The 17,777-nt window shown below is 40.2% G+C and overlaps 1 non-coding gene across 1 annotated transcript; it reads right to left on the bottom strand.

The window, feature by feature from the left end:
- Nucleotides 1-9,085: 9,085 nt before the first annotated feature.
- On the bottom strand, nucleotides 9,086-9,157 carry TRNAF-GAA (transfer RNA phenylalanine (anticodon GAA)). Its single transcript has one exon. It is a non-coding gene; the product is annotated as a tRNA-Phe (tRNA).
- Nucleotides 9,158-17,777: the final 8,620 nt, after the last annotated feature.

The raw sequence follows: 17,777 nt of genomic DNA, 5'->3' as shown, positions 1-17,777 counted from the left end.
ACCCTGTTTTACTGGAGTTACACTTACTTTTTCAAGCCCCCAAGTTGGTCATCTGCAGTGTGCATTCCCAGGTTTTGGATGTGTAAGAAGTTGCTATAATGGAAGGTGTGCTAGTGGCCCTTATGCACTGAATATTAGATATTGAAGTGAGTTGCAAAGCATCGCCCTGCAGGACTTCCAAGAAGGGAATCAGAAATCAACTATACCCCTAATCCTCATGGGGATTATAAAAAAGTCTAGATAGGTGGAGATGAGGGGAGGATTTCTGGCAAGGATTTCTTGGAAAAGAGTAATGCTTAGTACCATGCCTAAGATAAGGAGCAACGATGTTTCGCCTTTAGAGAGAGATGATAACAGAGCTAATCTGAGAGCTGGTTTTGTGTCCCTTGAACCTATAACACAGAGTGGTTCTTGGATGTGGAAAATTAGCCTATCATTAAAAAAAAGTCCTTCCCTGTCCATGGCCATGGGTGGAGTGTGCTTCTCCTGTGTCTTGATCCATCATTCTACTATGGGACTTGATTTATCAATAGGGTGTTAGCAACTGATTCAAGCAAGAGCTTGGAATGTGTATGGGCATGCCTGTCAGTGTCTCCACTTTTGTCATGGGAAGAACATGCCTGGCTAGCCACCTGGTATAAGGAGAATGAAAGACTCACGGAACAGACCTGCTGCTACAAACAATCCATAGGTATAAGAATAAACTACTGTTATTTTAAGCCACTGAGATTTGAGGTTGTTTGCTATAGAGCATCACTGTGGTCACAGATGATTGATATTTTTGTCTTACTACTTTGATGGTAGAGAAAAAGAGAGTTGCTCCTTGCTTGGAGTCAACCCCCGCTCTCAGTGCATCCAAAGACATGCTTGAGAGTTTCCTGTGAACTGGATGTGCTATCTGCATTGGAAAGACTTAGCATGGGGATTGTGTCAGGCAAGGCTGATAGATTTGGTTGGTACAGAAACAATGATCCCTTATAATATTCAAATAGCTTATTATACATAGAGATAGCGAAAGCAAGAGGAGCAAGTGTGCTAGTTTTCTGTGTCCCTTGTTCAATAGGGCAGCACCAGAATAAGAGGGTCTGGACACTACACCATGAATGGTGGGACATCCTGGTGCTGAAAAGCCCATTCTTGCTGCAGATAGCCATTCAGCAGCCTGCAGCTCTACTCTAAGTAGGAGTGAGACAGAAAGTCTCAGACCTTGGCAGAATCCAGGTGGCACTGAGGAGCCATCTGGTGACAGCCTCCCAGGAAGGCAAGTGAGAGATAGCCCCTTCTGCGCTGTATGTCATCATTAGTCTTTCAGCCCTGAAGAAGTGTTTGAAGGGACTGCTGTGCTCTGCCCTACTTAGTTGCTCAAACTCTTTGCAACCCTATGGACTATATCCTGCCAGGCTCCTCTCTCCATGGCATTCTCCAGGCAGGAATACTGGAGTGGGTTGCCATGCCCTTCTCTGGGGAAATCTTCCTAACCCAGGGATGGAACCCAGGTCTCAGGTGGATTCTTTACCATCTGAGCCACCAGGGAAGTCCAAGAATACTGGAGTGGGTAACCTACCCCTTCGCCAGGGGATCTTCCCGATCCAGGAATCAACCCGGAGTCTCCTGCATTGCAGGCAGATTCTTTATCAGCTGAACTATCAGGGAAGCCTGAAAGCTGCTTCCAGAAGTATTTTCAGATTTGAAAATTGTAAGCAAATTTTCAAGTGCCGAATGCAGTCTACAATAATATTTATTAAAAATATTCTAGCTTTATTCATAATTATAGAGATTATCAGAGATTTTTTCTTAAGGCATAGCCATGGATGCAAGTAATCGCATTGCAGAAAAATTTTCCTCTGCTTGTGCAATACTGTATGTTATATATAGTATATATACATGTGGGCTTCCCAGGTGGTGCAGTGGTAAAAAATCTGCCTGCCAACGACGATATGCAAAAAACCTCAGTTCAGTCCCTGGGTCAGGAGGATTCCCTGGAGTAGGAAATGGCAACCCATTCCAGTATTCTTGCCTGGAAAACCCCATGGATGGAGGAGCCTGGCAGGCTATAGTCCACGGGGTTGCAAAGAGTCATGCACAACTGAGCAACTGAATACGCACACATAAATGCATATGTGTTAATAAATGTATTATCTTGAAAAGACTTGCTTATAAGACTATTGTGAATAAAATCCCTTTTAGATGAGAGTTCAAAATAATAGCAAAGTTTTGCAAAGGCTCTGAAGTTGAGTTAGAACTTAGAAAACTTTTACTGCCTTTGAGGAGGTAATATAAATACCAATTTTAGTAAATATTTGAAGACAAGGACAGACAACATGCAATCAGTGTTGAAGCGAAACATAGATGATTCTATGGAAGGTGTTAGCTGACCTGCCCATAGTCTATGTCATGCTGTCAAACAGCATTTGATGTTTTTTCTATTGACATTGAAGTAATTGTCACGAAATCTTTGTACTTTGGTATTTGTATGGCTGTGTGTGTGTGTGTGTGTGTGAGTCGCTCAGTTGTGTCAGACTATTTGCCACCCCATGGACTATAGCCTGCCAGGCTTCTATGTCCATGGAATTCTCCAGGCAAGAATACTGGAGTGGGTTGCCATTCCCTTCTCCAGAGGAACTTCCTATCTCAGGGACTGAACCCTTGTCTCTTGCATCACAGGCTGATTCTTTACCATTTGAGCTACAGGGAAGTCATATTGTATGGTTGGAATTGAGCAATTAAAGGATTTTTGTGATCTTGTTGTCATTTAGTATTTTTCAATCTTCTCACATTCCCAAAGCCCACTGACTGTCTTTGACAAATGCAACTGAGAGAATCCTCAGTATATTCAAAGCACTAAAAGTATATTTTAATTCTGAAGGGATGCCTCCTCCCAAATCTTACTGACTTTTAAGTAATCTGTTAAGGGAAGTCTACTTACTTCTTATCACTTACAGTTTTCAATATCTCTTTAGCAGTAAGATTATGCAAATTAAGAGAAAAGAAAACAGTATTATTGAAGACTCCATCACTTGAAGGAACTCATTGAATGTGTTAAAGAAAAATGACAAAAAAATTTATCCTTCAAGTGTTAAGGCTGTTCTTAAAAGGACAAACTTACTTATGAACAGAATAAGAAAATCCGACTTGAAGTGGATAATTATTACAGTACTTGCCATGCCTATCTTTTGAAATGGATTTTATCCCTTGAAAAATTCAATTCTAATATATGGATGTTACTAAATACTCTTATAGTATGTGTAGTATTGAAGAAGGGATTGAAATTTGATGATCATGCTCTTTCATTTTTTGTCAGTGAACAACATTTAAAAAATTGTTGATCAAGTGATTCAATGTATTCCTGAAGAATGGAAAAGTAAGCTATGCCATGAAAGATGGCACTGTGTGCTTAAAAAAAATCAGATTATAAGTCTTACAGTTGTTCATTTTATGCATGTACATGTTCAGTATACCGGCTTACAATGTTAATTTGAGCATAGCTTCTCAACATAGAATGTTCAATCGACAAAAAACAAAGTAAGTTGGATGTGACCACTGTATAAGCTATGTTACAATATGAGGGGAACTTAGACTGTAACTGTAAGAAATTTTATAAGCAAATTCTGCAAAATAAGTAACTTGTCAGGAAAGCCAACTCAGCAGAGAAATATATTAAAGAAAGAAATATGTAATTTAGATACTTATCAGCTATTTCAGATAAAATACAAATAATTTTTTAGTATCAAATATATATATTTCCATATTTTTCTTTTTCTCTCAATCTACAGTGTATGGACAATTCAAAATAATTAATGTTTTCCTGAGTATCCCATAGCTTTATTTGCTTAATCTGACAACCCTGGTCAAATAGAGGATGTCTTGGGGTCTCCTAAGCTCTCTAATTTACTTGGGAACCAATCTTTGACACAAACAGATCATGAAATAGAGAGGAAAAGTATTCATGATAAATATAGAGTCTTCAAGTAGACCTAGAACCTTGGAAATTTATCCAATAAGAGAAGAAATCCCATCACTAAAGATAGCCTTTCAACTTTGCCTCAATAGCCCAATAGCTAGACAGATGCAAGTGGATAGCCCATATATACTTTATAAATTTTTCATCACTTTGTAGACATTTTAAAAGTCAGAGTTCACATAAAAATAGCTTGTGGTTCTTGCTGACTGTGGGCAGAGCTAATGTTGAGCCCTGAAGATGCTTTCTGTGAAGGAGTTTGAGCACAGAGGAGTGTGTAATCTGTCTGCCCAAGGGTTGCCTGTCCCTGGGGGCATCTGGGAGACTCTGGGTTGCATTTTTATTGTTTCTTAAGTAGCAGCAGCACTTCCATTAACATATTCCCTGGTTAGAAGATAAACTTCATTCATATAAATGTTCTCTAGGGCTTGCCTTTCTGTCTATAATGCTTCTCCTAATGGCCTCTCAAAAAATTACCTTTTCTGTCCTTGTTTTAAATTTACACTAAGAACCATGTTGCTGTCTCCTGGCTTGAGCGTAGGGTTTAGCAAAATCCTCAGACCATTCTTTTACCTGTGGGTTACTGTTAGGAGAAGTGATGAGGAAAAGCAGAAGTGGAATTCACAAAGAAACCTGTGTTTCAAGTAACAAAGCGCCTTCAACAATGAGATGCTTACTGAGGCAGGACCGGTAGTGGCACTGGCTACAAATCCAGAAAATGCCCAAGAGGCAACTCACACCTGAGCTTCCCCTTAAGAAGTGAAAGTGGGATTCAGGACACAGTGGTATGTAAACATATAAAAGAAAGCTTCGGTGGAAAGAGCAGTGGATTCACATTCTTACAGACTGATTTTACGATAGGTCTGAGTTCAAGTTTTTGCTGGAAAAAAAATCAACCCCTTGAAGTGTGTTACCTCTTTTGATAAAACATATGGGTGTGATGTCTTTCTCATGAAATTGTTGTGAGGATTAAACACACACACAGGCACTCAGTAAATGTTATTTGTCTTTACCCTTCATTTATTTGTGCCTTCATAGTGTCATTCAATCTACAGACACTTATTGAGCCCCTACTATGTGATTGCACTCTGGAGGGTGTTAGGGATATAATGAAGAAAAAACTCCCTCCCTCCAAAAACATAACCAAAACCCAGAGCCCTTGATTCTTACCCTTTATTGTTATCATACTGGCAGAAGAGATAGAAATTAGATATCAGATTACAACTAGAATGCTTGATATGAAAGGGATATTTTGATGCTATAAGAATACATGTTAGGGGGCTTCAGGTCAGCTTTCTCTTATTAAAATTGAATGTAGATTCAAAGGATGACTAGGAAATAACTGGGCTAACAGGAGTTAGCATGACAAAGTTGGGAGGGAACATTGGGCATCTCAAGAAAGGAAAAAAGAACACCAATAAAGCATATTGGAAACTATAAAGAAACGTGCAGAGAGGCAGCATGGTGTTTGGTCTTACTTGCAAAGTTGGAAGTAAATTACATCAGAACACTCATATTAGCTCTAAAATTCAGCACATATAGCTTCATATTCCACCACACTGAATACTGTGGACTGACTCAGTGCAGAGAAATGGATTAAATTTTCCTTAATGGTCACTCAATTCAATTATTTATTGACCAAAGTAACCAGATCACAACCAATTATTTCAGTCTTCTTAATAACACATTAGCTTGATTATAGCGATAATTGCGAAAGATGACTCCGTTAATTGGTTTAGGGGAAAATGGGTTTTCCCATATATGTAAGGCTTAATGTAATCTAACATTGTTTGGTTAGAATCTAGCTGGAAATGGAAAGCTGTGTTCTTGACAAGCCAGTTTAGGCTTTAAAAATATGTCTTTGTTTATGACCTTATAGTACTGATCTCATTTTGACCTGACATGACCTGATATATTATGCATGGCTTCTAGGGTCCAAGGATACATCTATATATCTGTCAGAGAACCCACATCAGGAACATAAACCTTGAGAACATAATTCTTTAACAGAGCAAGATAACTACACTATAGTTACAGAGAACTCGGACACATGGCAGCGTTTCTATAGGGTTTATCGCCAAATACAGTTCGGCAGATCAAGCCAGAGATTGGGAATCACCCAAATTGGGGTTTGAATCTAAGCTTGACCATGAGTTGTGTGACTTTGGACAAATGACCTAAGTTGTATGGGGCCTTAGGTTCATCATCTGTAAGATGGGAATTATCATTCTCATTTCTCAAGATTAAGTGAAATCAAATGCGCTCACAGCTATCCAATTAGTATTTACTACTTTATCATCTTCCATTATAAGTTAACTGAGGAGACTGGACACGCACAATGAGGAAACTGATAAGCCCAAATAGTAGTTCCTGAGGACAGAAAGGAGTTCCACAGGGAATGATAGCAGAGTCCATGGAGAGGATGTCAGGGCAGGACTCAAGAGAGGCAGTCGCTGGGCTCAGAGGATTCCATCTCCCAGAGATGGAAGCATCCATGCTGCTGACTATTGAACCAACTTGATTCACCTGCAAAGGAGTTGATGTATTTGAGAACCATGGAATAACCTGGGAATGTGTGCTAAGTCACTTCAGTTGTGTCCGATTCTTTGCGACTCTATGGACTGTAGCCCAGCAGGCTCCTCTGTCCATGGGATTCTCCAGGTAAGAATACTGGAGTGGGTAGCCATTCTCTTCTCCAGGGGATCTTCCCAACCCAAGGATCGAACCTGTGTCTCTTACATCTCCTGCTTTGGCAGGTGGGTTCTTTGCCATAAGTGTCACCTGGGAGTATCTGTATTTTAAAAAGACCAATGTGCAAAAAACTGTTTTTTGCTCTCTTTGCTGAAAAACCACTGCTCTAAATGAATTCTTTTATTTCTTCAGCTCAAAAGACAGACTCAAAAGGCCTGAGGGGAACTGATCTGTCATAACTGGTATGAAGTTATTATTGTGCTCAGGAGATTTACATGGAGGACCTGACTACCTTTGTTATTACCATCTCAGAAAGAAATAGAACTTGCATTCTGAGGAAGTCAGTTTCAGTTTTCCAAAATTCCATGAACCCCTCAGCTGGCAAGAGAATTCTATCGGCAGTCCCTTGGAGCTGGCTGCAGTCTTGTGTTAAAATCATGATCCCATTAACCAAGGAACTATTAATCTTCTTATAGACTGTTAAACAGAAAACCGCAGGCAGTGAAATAACAGCTGGTTGGGAGTGATGAAACTTTAAAGGGCACAGTTGAGAGGCCTGGTGTGAAACCACACCAAAGCTCAGCCTTCCAGCAGCAAACTCAACTGCCATCCTAGACAGGCTGGCTGAAACACGTACTGAGCTGGCAAGAGCCACCAGATGGGTGTGAGGATCCTGGGATGCCCAGCTAGTCATGTAACTCACAGCACAAGCCTTGGAAGAGGCAGCCAAAAAGTAAAATCCTTGAACTTGCACAGATTCTGACCAGCCCACACACATTTTCTCCCTCCACTTCCCACGCTTACCTGTCAGCCACGGCACAGGCACTGGCAAACTGCCTGGAGAAATGTTGCAGGGTTTCTCCTTTTATTAGGACTCATATTTGCCCACAGAGCAATTTTCTTAATATCTAGGCTGGGCTTTGGCACAGTGCTGGCTTAAAGAGCTGTGCTATTTAAGTAAAATTTAGTCCTAGGGCTCCCAAGACTTAAAATGATGATAATGGTATAGCCAATCAGCTCAGCCCCAGGAGGATTTGGCTTGAAGGACAGGACCACTGTCATATTTCTGAGTTCCTGATGGTTCCCAGTAGTCTCCAGGTCTGGATATGTTAAGTTGGAGCTGGACAGGAATAATGTCACCCAGCCTCCTCCTATGAGCCAAGCAAAAATATCAATGAGAAAACGCAAAAGCTAATATTCACCTGGAAATTGTCATAGTTGGGGCTGCAGAGTGTAGAGGCAAGAGTAATCCCTTGGAGAAAGAGCCAGTGGAGCCCAGCAGTTTTAGTGGAGGACAGCATTTTTGTAGGGGCCTGTGAGATGTGTAACGTGGTAATTACTCAAGTGGTACTTTAGCTGCTTTTCAGGGCTTTGCTTTCTCAGGTGTTCCTCTTTTACTATTTGCAAAAAGAAGTCTCCTCCATAAAGGTGTGAAGAAACTGGAAACTTCCTATGTTGCTGAGAGGGCAGCCACTTCAGAAAAAAGTCTGACAGTTCTGCAACAAATTAAAGAGGGTTACCTTATGACCCAGAAATTTCTCTCCTAGATATATACGTAAGAGAATTGAAAACGTACGTCCACAAAAGAGACTTATTTCCAAAGGATCATAACAACAGCATTCATAATAGCCCCCACATGGAATGAAAACAACCCACATGTCTATCAACAGGTGAATGCATAAGCGAAATGTAATATATCCTCCCAATGGAATATTATTCAGCCATGAAAAGGAGTGAAGTATTTATATATGCTATAACATGGATAAAATTTGAAAGCATCATGCTAAAAAGTGATAGAGAAGCTAGATGCAAATTATGACTCCATTTAAAGGAGATGTTCAGATAAGAGGATTTTACAGAGACAGAAAGTAGATCAGTGTTTACCTGGGATCAGTGTGGGGGCCATAGGGAGTGACTGCTAATGCATACGGGATTCCTTTCTGGGGTGATAAAATTGATCTGGAAATAGATAGTGGTGATGGTTACACAACCTTTTAAACAAAATAGTGAGTGAGTGCAGAGAAGGCAATGGCACTTCACTCCAGTACTCTTGCCTGGAAAATCACATGGACGGAGGAGCCTGGTAGGCTGCAGTCCATGGGGTCGCTAGGAGTCAGACACGGCTGAGCGACTTCACTTTCACTTTTCACTTTCATGCATTGGAGAAGGAAATGGCAACCCACTCCAGTGTTCTTGCCTGAAGAATCCCAGGGACGGGGGAGCCTGGTGGGCTGCCGTCTATGGGGTCACACAGAGTCGGACATGACTGAAGCGACTTAGCAGCAGCAGCAGCAGCAGTGAGTGAGTGAGTGAAGTCGCTCAGTCGTGTCTGACTCTTTGCGACCCCGTGGACTGTAGCCCACCAGGCTTCTCCATCCATGGGATTCTCCAGGCAACAATACTGGAGTGGGTTGCCATTTCCATCTCTGGGGGATCTTCCCAACCCAGGGATCGAACCCAGGTCTCCTGCATTTCAGGCAGATGCTTTAACCTCTGAGCCACCAGGGAAGCCCTTTTAAACATAATAAAACCCACTGAATTGTGTAATTTAAATGGTGAATTTCACAGTATGTAAAAATATATCATTTTAAAAAATATCTCATCCAAAGTGAAAAGAGACTGTAGAAAGTTTAGTTAAGAGACAGAATCTAGATTTGTGTTTGGAAGTTCGCATGCTTACTTAGGACATTGGATAGACATTTCATTTTGAGCACTTTATAATGTCTATAAAAAGATATTTTCCTCGAAAGGGTAAAACCATGAATTTCAAATATAAGTAAATATAAATAAAGCAAATATAAAATGAGCTCATATCAGAAGCTTTAGTTAATTAATGAGGAAATTAGTAAGAGGCAACAGCAACTTCAAGGAGTGTTCGAAGAATGAGAAATATATAGGCAGAAACGGAAAATGAAATGAACCTTAAAATTATTATAAAACTAGCCTATCCACAGGGCAATAATCAATTGTGTTCCACAAGCCATAATTTATTTGCATTTCTGTGGACAAGAATCATTTGCATTATTATCAGTATTCTTCAACCTACAAAGTTGTGAAATAGCTCAAAGTCAATAAAAGGCAGAGGAAAATCCCTGAAAAGATGTGCTAGAGAGGAGATACAGTAATCAAAACTTTTTTGCTCATTTCAAAGTCCATAATTTTTCTTGGCTTGTCTAAGATACTGTAGGTACTTTGATGGTTGAATGGAAGAATGAATGAATACTACTGTTTCATTTAAATTTATTTTGTTTTAATCAGTTCAGTCCAGTTCAGTCACTCAGTTGCATCCGTCTTTTTGTGACCCCCTGAACCGCAGCATGCCAAATCATACATATTCAAACTTACATATTCCATAATAAATGCTGGTCATGTCAATCATTATCCAGGGGATCCGTATTTATTTAGAAGTTACTGGGTGCTAGGTCAGGAGCTTACAATTTAGTTGGGGTGGCCTGGGTGAAAAAATGAAAAACATCTGAATATGAAAGTGATTAACCACTTAATGAGAAACACTAACAGAGCAAAAGAGAGCCCAGAGAAAAGCAAAGTCACTGTGGGCTGAAAGACTCTGAGGAAGGAAGTGGTATTTTGAGCTGCACTTTCAACACACAACAAATATTTAATGATCAGTCACTAAAGGTGACACACTAAGATAAGTGCTTGTGTTCAGATGACACAACCCAGACTGAATCTCAACTTCACTCTCTTTGCAAAGTAAGTTGGGAAAGTTACATGAGCTTTCTGCACCACAGTTTTCTCTTTTTCAAAATGGGACTAATAAAGGGAACCTAACCCATGGGCTTAGACGGTAAAGCGTCTGCCTGCAATGCGGGAGACTTGGGTTCGATCCCTGGGTTGGGAAGATCCCCTGGAGAAGGAAATGGCCACCCACTCCAGTACTCTTGCCTGGAAAATTCCATGGACTGAGGAGCCTGGTAGGTTACAGTCCATGGGGTCGCAAAGAGTCAGACACGACTGAGCGACCTCATACTCATAATCCATGAATTGCAGATGGTGACTGCAGCCATGAAATCAAAAGATGCTTACTCCTTGAAAGGAAAGTTATGACTGACCTAGACAGCATATTAAAATGCAAAGACATTACTTTGCCAACAAAGGTCCATCTAGTCAAGGCTATGGTTTTTCCAGTAGTTATGTACGGATGTGAGAATTGGACTATAAAGAAAGCTGAGCACCAAAGAATTGATGCTTCTGAACTGTGGTGTTGGAGAAGACTCTTGAGAGTCCCTTGGAGTGAAAGGAGATCCAACCAGTCCATCCTAAAGGAGATCAATCCTGGGTGTTCATTGGAAGGACTGATGTTTAAGATTAAACTCCAATACTTTGGCCACCAGATGGGAAGAGCTGACTCATTTGAAAAGACCCTGATGCTGGGAAAAATTGAGGGCAGGAGGAGAAGGGGATGACAGAGGATGAGATGGTTGGATGGCATCACCGACTCAATGGACATGGGTTTGGATAGGCTCTGGGAGCTGGTGATGGACAGGGAGGCCTGGTGTGCTGTGGTTCATGGGGTTGCAAAGAGTTGGACATGACTGAGTGACTGAACTGAACTGAACTGAACTGAACCCATGAATATCTCATGAAGATTAAACGAGCTAAAGAAGGTAAAGTGTCACAAGCAGCATGTTACATATAGTAAACTCTCAATAAATAATATTTATGTCCATTAAACTGTTACTGAGGGCCATTTCTTGTTTTGTAACAGCACAAAGTCAGGAGGGAAGAAAGCTGTGAACAGGGAAGGGGTGTTGATTTCTTAAAATGCCTATAAAGTGAAAGCTCTCCCCAACAAGTTTATATATGTCATTTCCTCTAATTCTTACAATAAACCTGCGAGTTAAGTATCATCATACTCTTCTTAAAGGTCAGGAAAAGGGACCCACAGGGTGGATTAAAATCCTGGCTCATCTTGGGCTGAGAATCAGTGTTTGCCATATGTATGCCCTGTGCTCAGAGCAGGAATGCACGTGCATTGTGCTGAGAGAGCACAGAAGGGGAAATCCTTCTCTATCAAGAGAAATATCTTGGCAGGGGGAGAGCATTCCAGGTTGGGAAGTGGCTTAGATGGAGACACAAGGGCAAACAATGGGAAATGGGAGGCAGGTTTTATAAACAATAACAATAACATGTGCAGCAATGGCAAGGCAAGAGAAAAGACTAATAATATCTTTATGTTTGGATGAAAACACACGAGGAGAAGAGCAGAAGCCTGAGAGTGGTACTCTCAGCACAAGCATGTAGAACGGCTTTAACTCTTTCAGGCCTTGCCATTTCCCTTACATCAGTATTGTCAAGCATTTCTTTGTAGCAGCAGGATCCTCTTGTCCTCTTGGCCTTCTCTTCCTCCACTTGCTGAAAGATAGAATAGGAGAACAATCTTTGGGGCCACATAGCTCCTTGGTTAATAGAACATTGTGCAAAAAAATAAATAAATAAGCTGAGTTAGTCGGAAATGATAAGCCATCTAAGCAACCTGGAATTCTACACTCAAACAGTCAGCAACTGTTTGAGGTCAGAAATAGGTGATGTCACTGGTAGTGGGGGCAATGATTCAGTCCACTGGGGAGGAGTGAGGTAACTCACAAGAATAAAAAATCTAGGTCATATCCACAAAATCGTGGTAGTAGAATGGAACTCAGTAGTGTAAAATGTAGATCAGAGAGTGGATGCACAGAAGAAGGAGACATAACTTCCAGTATCTCTGAAGTACAACAGCTGTTTGTGAACTTCAGATGACTTTTATATTTCTGAGAGTTTGACCACCTGGCCCAGTCACTTTCTTTGAGTGCATGTCCAAATATATATTCTATTGTCTATGTCAAAGACATAGTCACATCTTGCTGTTGGCCAGGGGATATAGCAGGAGGATTATCAATCCCAGATGCTTCTTCACATCCAACTGCTGCTGCTGCTGCTGCTAAGTCGCTTCAGTCATGTCTGACTCTGGGCAACCCCATAGATGACAGCCCACCAGGCTTGCCGTCCCAGGGATTCTCCAGGTAAGAACACTGGATTGGGTTGCCATTTCCTTCTCCAATGCATGAAAATGAAAAGTGAAAGAGGTCACTCAGTCGTGTCCGACTCTTCGCGACCCCATGGACTGTAGCCTACCAGGCTTTTCCGTCCATGGGATTTTCCAGGCAAGAGTACTGGAGTGGGATGTCATCGCCTTCTCCGTCATATCCAACTAGGAGGGTGGTTTAAGCTTGAGGTTTTGTGTCAAATCCTCTCCATTATCTGAACCATTATTTTCTGAGACACTTAATGGGGGATTCTATTGGCCGAAAGTCACTAGGTGTCTGAGGGTTCAACTTACACAAATCAATAGAAACTTACAATATATTTGATGGATCTTGACTTCGAACCTAAGCCCTAGTGATTTCAAGGTCACACTGCTCACGATTTTTAATTTCAAATTTTCTTTAATGAAGAACCTTTAGAGGATTAATAAAAAAATGTTCCAGCCAGGCTTTTGATGAGAGAATATGGCCTTTCAGTTGCAAAAGGAAAATATATATTGGACCCCCTTGGCAAACAGGAGAGGCATAGAGGAATCTAAGTTTTGGAATTTTATTTGAGAATTGTGAATGTCTTTGTGTTTAGTTTGTATAATATTCACCAAGGGTTATTAGAATCTGATAAGCTTCTTTGTTGCTTATAACAGACCATGCATGCTGAGAGTAACAATCTAATTATCCAAACTGCTGGTATCCAAGATACTGTCTCCCAAGATTAATGTGTTTGCGTTATGAGTTTCCCTCTGAGTGAGAGACAGTGGTCCTAAATAAATTGCACTGAATTGCTGTAATGAACAATGAAAATAAATCAGTTTCTCATGTCAATTCTAGATGTGAGTGATTTCCACTGTTGATAGAGCAAGGCCAGTCTCGTGTGTTAGAATTAAAGCAAAGCAATTCTTTGGACCATAAAAAACCATGACAGTCCTTCTTGGTTAATGAGCTTGCTGCTCTTCTCAGAGTTCTGTTACCTGCAATTTTCCTTTTTACTATTCCTTTCTGCAGATGCCTATTTCACGCTGTGGCTTTCAATCCTGCCCACAGGCATTTATGTAGTCCCAGAGGTTAGCCCACCTGTGAGACACCCTGACATTGAGGTTGCTTCTAACATAGTAATTAAAAAGAGGCTGTGGAACCACGATGCTCAAGTTCACATCCCAGCTTCTGTATTTATTATGCACCCTGCATATTAGTTAACCATTCTGAGCTTCTTTTTCATTGTCTGTAAATGAGGATGAAGAAATTTAAACTTTTGTATAAGGATAAAATAAATTCTACGTGTAGAATGTATAAAATAGTGCCTGACATATAGTGGGTCTTAATCATGTGAGTTTTTATTATTTTCACCATTATTACCTAGTATGATATAAAGTGTCCTGGATGTGGAGCCAAAATAGCTGAGTCCAAAAAACCCTAGTTCTCCAAGTGGAATTCCAGATCTATGAATTTGGGAAATGTAATTTCAACTCTGAAATATAAAACCCATCTATAAAAGGTGGCAAAATATACTTCACAGAGTTCAAGAGGATTAAGGAGAAAAGCACGTGGAAGCAGAGATACACTGTGTAGTGGTCAAGGGCATGTATTATGGAATCACACTGAGCTGGACACATATGTCAGCTAGTTATGTGGCCCTGGGGAAGTTATTTTTCCTACTAAACCTCAGATTTATTTATAAAATGGGGACAACAGTAGTTTGTTTTTGTGTGTGAGGATTAAATGTTTTAGCACAGTTTCTGGTCAGAGTTCCATTGGACAACTGATAAACAGCAGTGAACACTGTTGTCAAAAAAGCACACAAGCAACACCTGGCCCAATATCTGATGCTCAGCCCCCCATTTTCTACCTCCTCCCTCTCTTCCTCCACCCACTCCTTGGAACTTGGCAGAAGTTCTGCCCCTGCATCCTGTTAGGAGCTGCTGCTTGGCATAGTCACAGCTCTCACACCCCTTTCCCTCAGTATGAATTGTACCTTATTTCAGAGGCCTCAGCTCGTGTCTATTACTATTTCTTTTCCTCCTCAACACAGGGAGCAACACTTCACATTTTTTAGAATGCTTTGCACTTTCCAGAGGGTTCATAAGATAATAAGATCCTATGGAATAGGGGTGTTTATTAGCACCATTCAATAGATCAAGTGATTTGTGGGCAAAAACACATGTTTGTTCAAGGGCTCGGATGTGCCAGACACTGATTAAATAGGTTTCATATCTACTGATTTCCCAGTTATATGGGTGAGGAAGCTGAAGCTCAGGGAGACTAGTAGGCTTGCTCACCATAGCAGATGGGAAGACCCAGAGATGAAAGTCAACAGTGGGTCTCTTTGCATAGAAAACAAACTTATGGACCAAAGGGGAAAAAGCGGAGGGAACTAAATTAGGAGTTTGGGATTAGCAGATACAAACTACCATATATAAAACAGACAAACAAGAAAGTCCTACTGTACAGCGCAAGGAACTGTATTAAAAACATCTTATAATCGACTAAGAGAAAAAAATATCTGAAAAAGAATGCACATATACTTGTATGCATGGATGTATATAAAGCTGAATCACTTTACTGCACACAGAAACTAACACAACATTATAAATCAACCATATTTCAATTTTAAGAAAAGAGTCTTTGAGTTCAAAAGCTTGAAGTTTTAACACAAATCACAGAAAGAGTCAAGGAGTTGCCACAGGATTATTACTGAAAACTTGTAGAAAGATTATTTGAATGAAACGTTTGATTTTTGCTTTCCTGATTAAAAAAAAAATAGTGAAATGTACCGAATAAGTCAGAATCTGCCCTTAAGACACTCACAGTTCATGAAATTCATCTGTACCAACAGGGAGAGATATTTGTATAACATGCAATAATTCTGATACAAATTTTTAGTAAAATTGAAACCTGCATTGTACACTATGGCAGTCATTAACTCTTTGTAAATATTTATGTTTTAATTGAAATAAACTGAAATTAAATACAGTTTTTTTTTGCCGCTTGTTTATTTTTTTTAATTGAAGGATAATTGTTTTACAGAATTTTGTGATTTTCTGTCACACATCAACAAGAATCATCCCGTAGGTACAACCATGTCCTCTCCGTCCCAAACCTCCCTCTCATCACCTTCCCCATCCCACCTTCTAGATTGTCACAGAGCCCCTGTTTGAGTTCCCCATGTCATACTGCAAGTTCCTATTGGCTACCTGTTTTACACACGGTGTTGTAAGTTTCCATGTTACTCTTTCCATAGGTCTCACCTTCTCCCTCTTCCCCTCCCCTGTGTCCATAGGTCTGTTCTTAATATGTTTTCCATTGCTGCCCTGAAATTCATCAGTACCATCTTTCTAGGTTCCATATGTAAGCATCAGTATATAATATTTATATTTCTCTTCCTGATTTACTTCACTCTGTATAATAGGCTCTAGCTTGGTCCACCTCATTAGGTCTGATTCTAATGTGTTCCTTTTTATGGCTGAGTAGTATTCCATCGTGTACATGTACCATATCTTCCTTATCCATTCATCTGTTGAGGGACATCTAGGTTGCATCTATGTTCTAGCTATTGTAAATAGTGCTGCAGTGAACATTGGGATACATGTGTCTTTTTTAGTGAAATTACTGGGCCATATGGTGGTTTAAATACAATTAATGAGATTAATGCTATGCTTTCTGGGTCTTCTGCCAGGACTGCCTGAGTTGAGAGCTGGGGAAAGTTGAGACCTACAAGGAACCCAGCACTGTGGAAACTGCATTCATCCAGCAGTAAAGAAAAGATCCTGGTCTCCTGGAGCCTGGGGAGCAAGGTAGCCCACAACAAGGAATGGAAGCTCCTTCCTCTTCTAATCTCTCTCCTAGAAAATGAAGAAGGGGCATGAGAAAACCTGGGATATGGAAATATTCTGTGCTGATTGAGGCAGTGGTTTTATGGGTGTAAATATCTGTCAAAGCTCATTGAATTCTATATTCTAAATGAATGTAGTTCCTTATATGTAAATTAAATCACAGTGAAATTGATTTTGAAAAGGAAATATATGGACGTGAGTTTGAGAAAGCTCTAGGAGTTGGTGATGGACAGGGAAGCCTGGCATGCTGCCGTCCCTGGGGTCACAAAGAGTCGGACATGCTTGGGTGACTGAACTGAACTGAAGCATATACACACACGTGCACATATGTGCATGAACACACATACACACTCAACCTTGGCCCAAGATGGGTAAAAATATTGAACATACCAGGTTTTGGTGAAGGTGTGAAGCAACTGGAACTTTCCTAACACTGTTGATAGGAAAGAAAAATGTGTAGTATTGGAAAACTCTTTTGCAGGAACTATTGAAACTGAACATATGCATACCTTTGCCCAGCAATTCCACTCCTAATAAATAACAGAAATGCAAACATATGTTCACCAAAAGATGTCTAGCAAAATGTTCATAGCAGCACTGAAATGCTCAGAGCTTCAAACTGGAAAATATTCAAATGGCCATAATAGATGAATGGGTTAGCCCATTGTTGTATATTAATGTAATGGAATATTAAATGTCAACAGAAATAGACAAATTATAACCATACAATATGGGTGAAGCTTAAAAATACTGTGTTGAATATAAAAAGACAGACACAAAGGGATTAAAGAACATGATTATTCCATTTATTAAAAAATTCAAAATAGGCAAGTTATGATGAAAAGTCTGGGTTCTGTTTACTCATGTGGGGAATTAGTGACAAGAAGAGGCCACTGAAGTGCTTCTAGGTGTCCTACTTCATTCTTTCTTGATGTGGGTGATGTTTACATGAGTGTTTTCAGGTTATAATAAGTCACTGCACTGTGCCATTTTGGTTTAAGTCCTTTTCTATATGTGTGTTACATTTCAGTAATGAATTTACTTAAGAAACATTTCAGCACTGCTTAATGTATTCACAGCTCAAACCTGCTGGGTTTGAATATTTTAAGGGAACCTGTGCTTCTTCAAAGAGAATGAACCATTACTATTTTAGATTACTGTGAATTTGTTCTCCTTGAGGATATCCCAGCTATCATCTGTAAGAGCATATGGAGTTATCACAGGCAGGACAATATAAGGTGCTCTTCAACTCTCTGT

The sequence above is a fragment of the Budorcas taxicolor genome, chromosome 8 (genome assembly GCF_023091745.1).
Source record: "Budorcas taxicolor isolate Tak-1 chromosome 8, Takin1.1, whole genome shotgun sequence".
NCBI classification, from domain to species: Eukaryota; Metazoa; Chordata; class Mammalia; order Artiodactyla; family Bovidae; genus Budorcas; species Budorcas taxicolor.
This window is presented reverse-complemented; position numbering and strand designations above follow the sequence as displayed.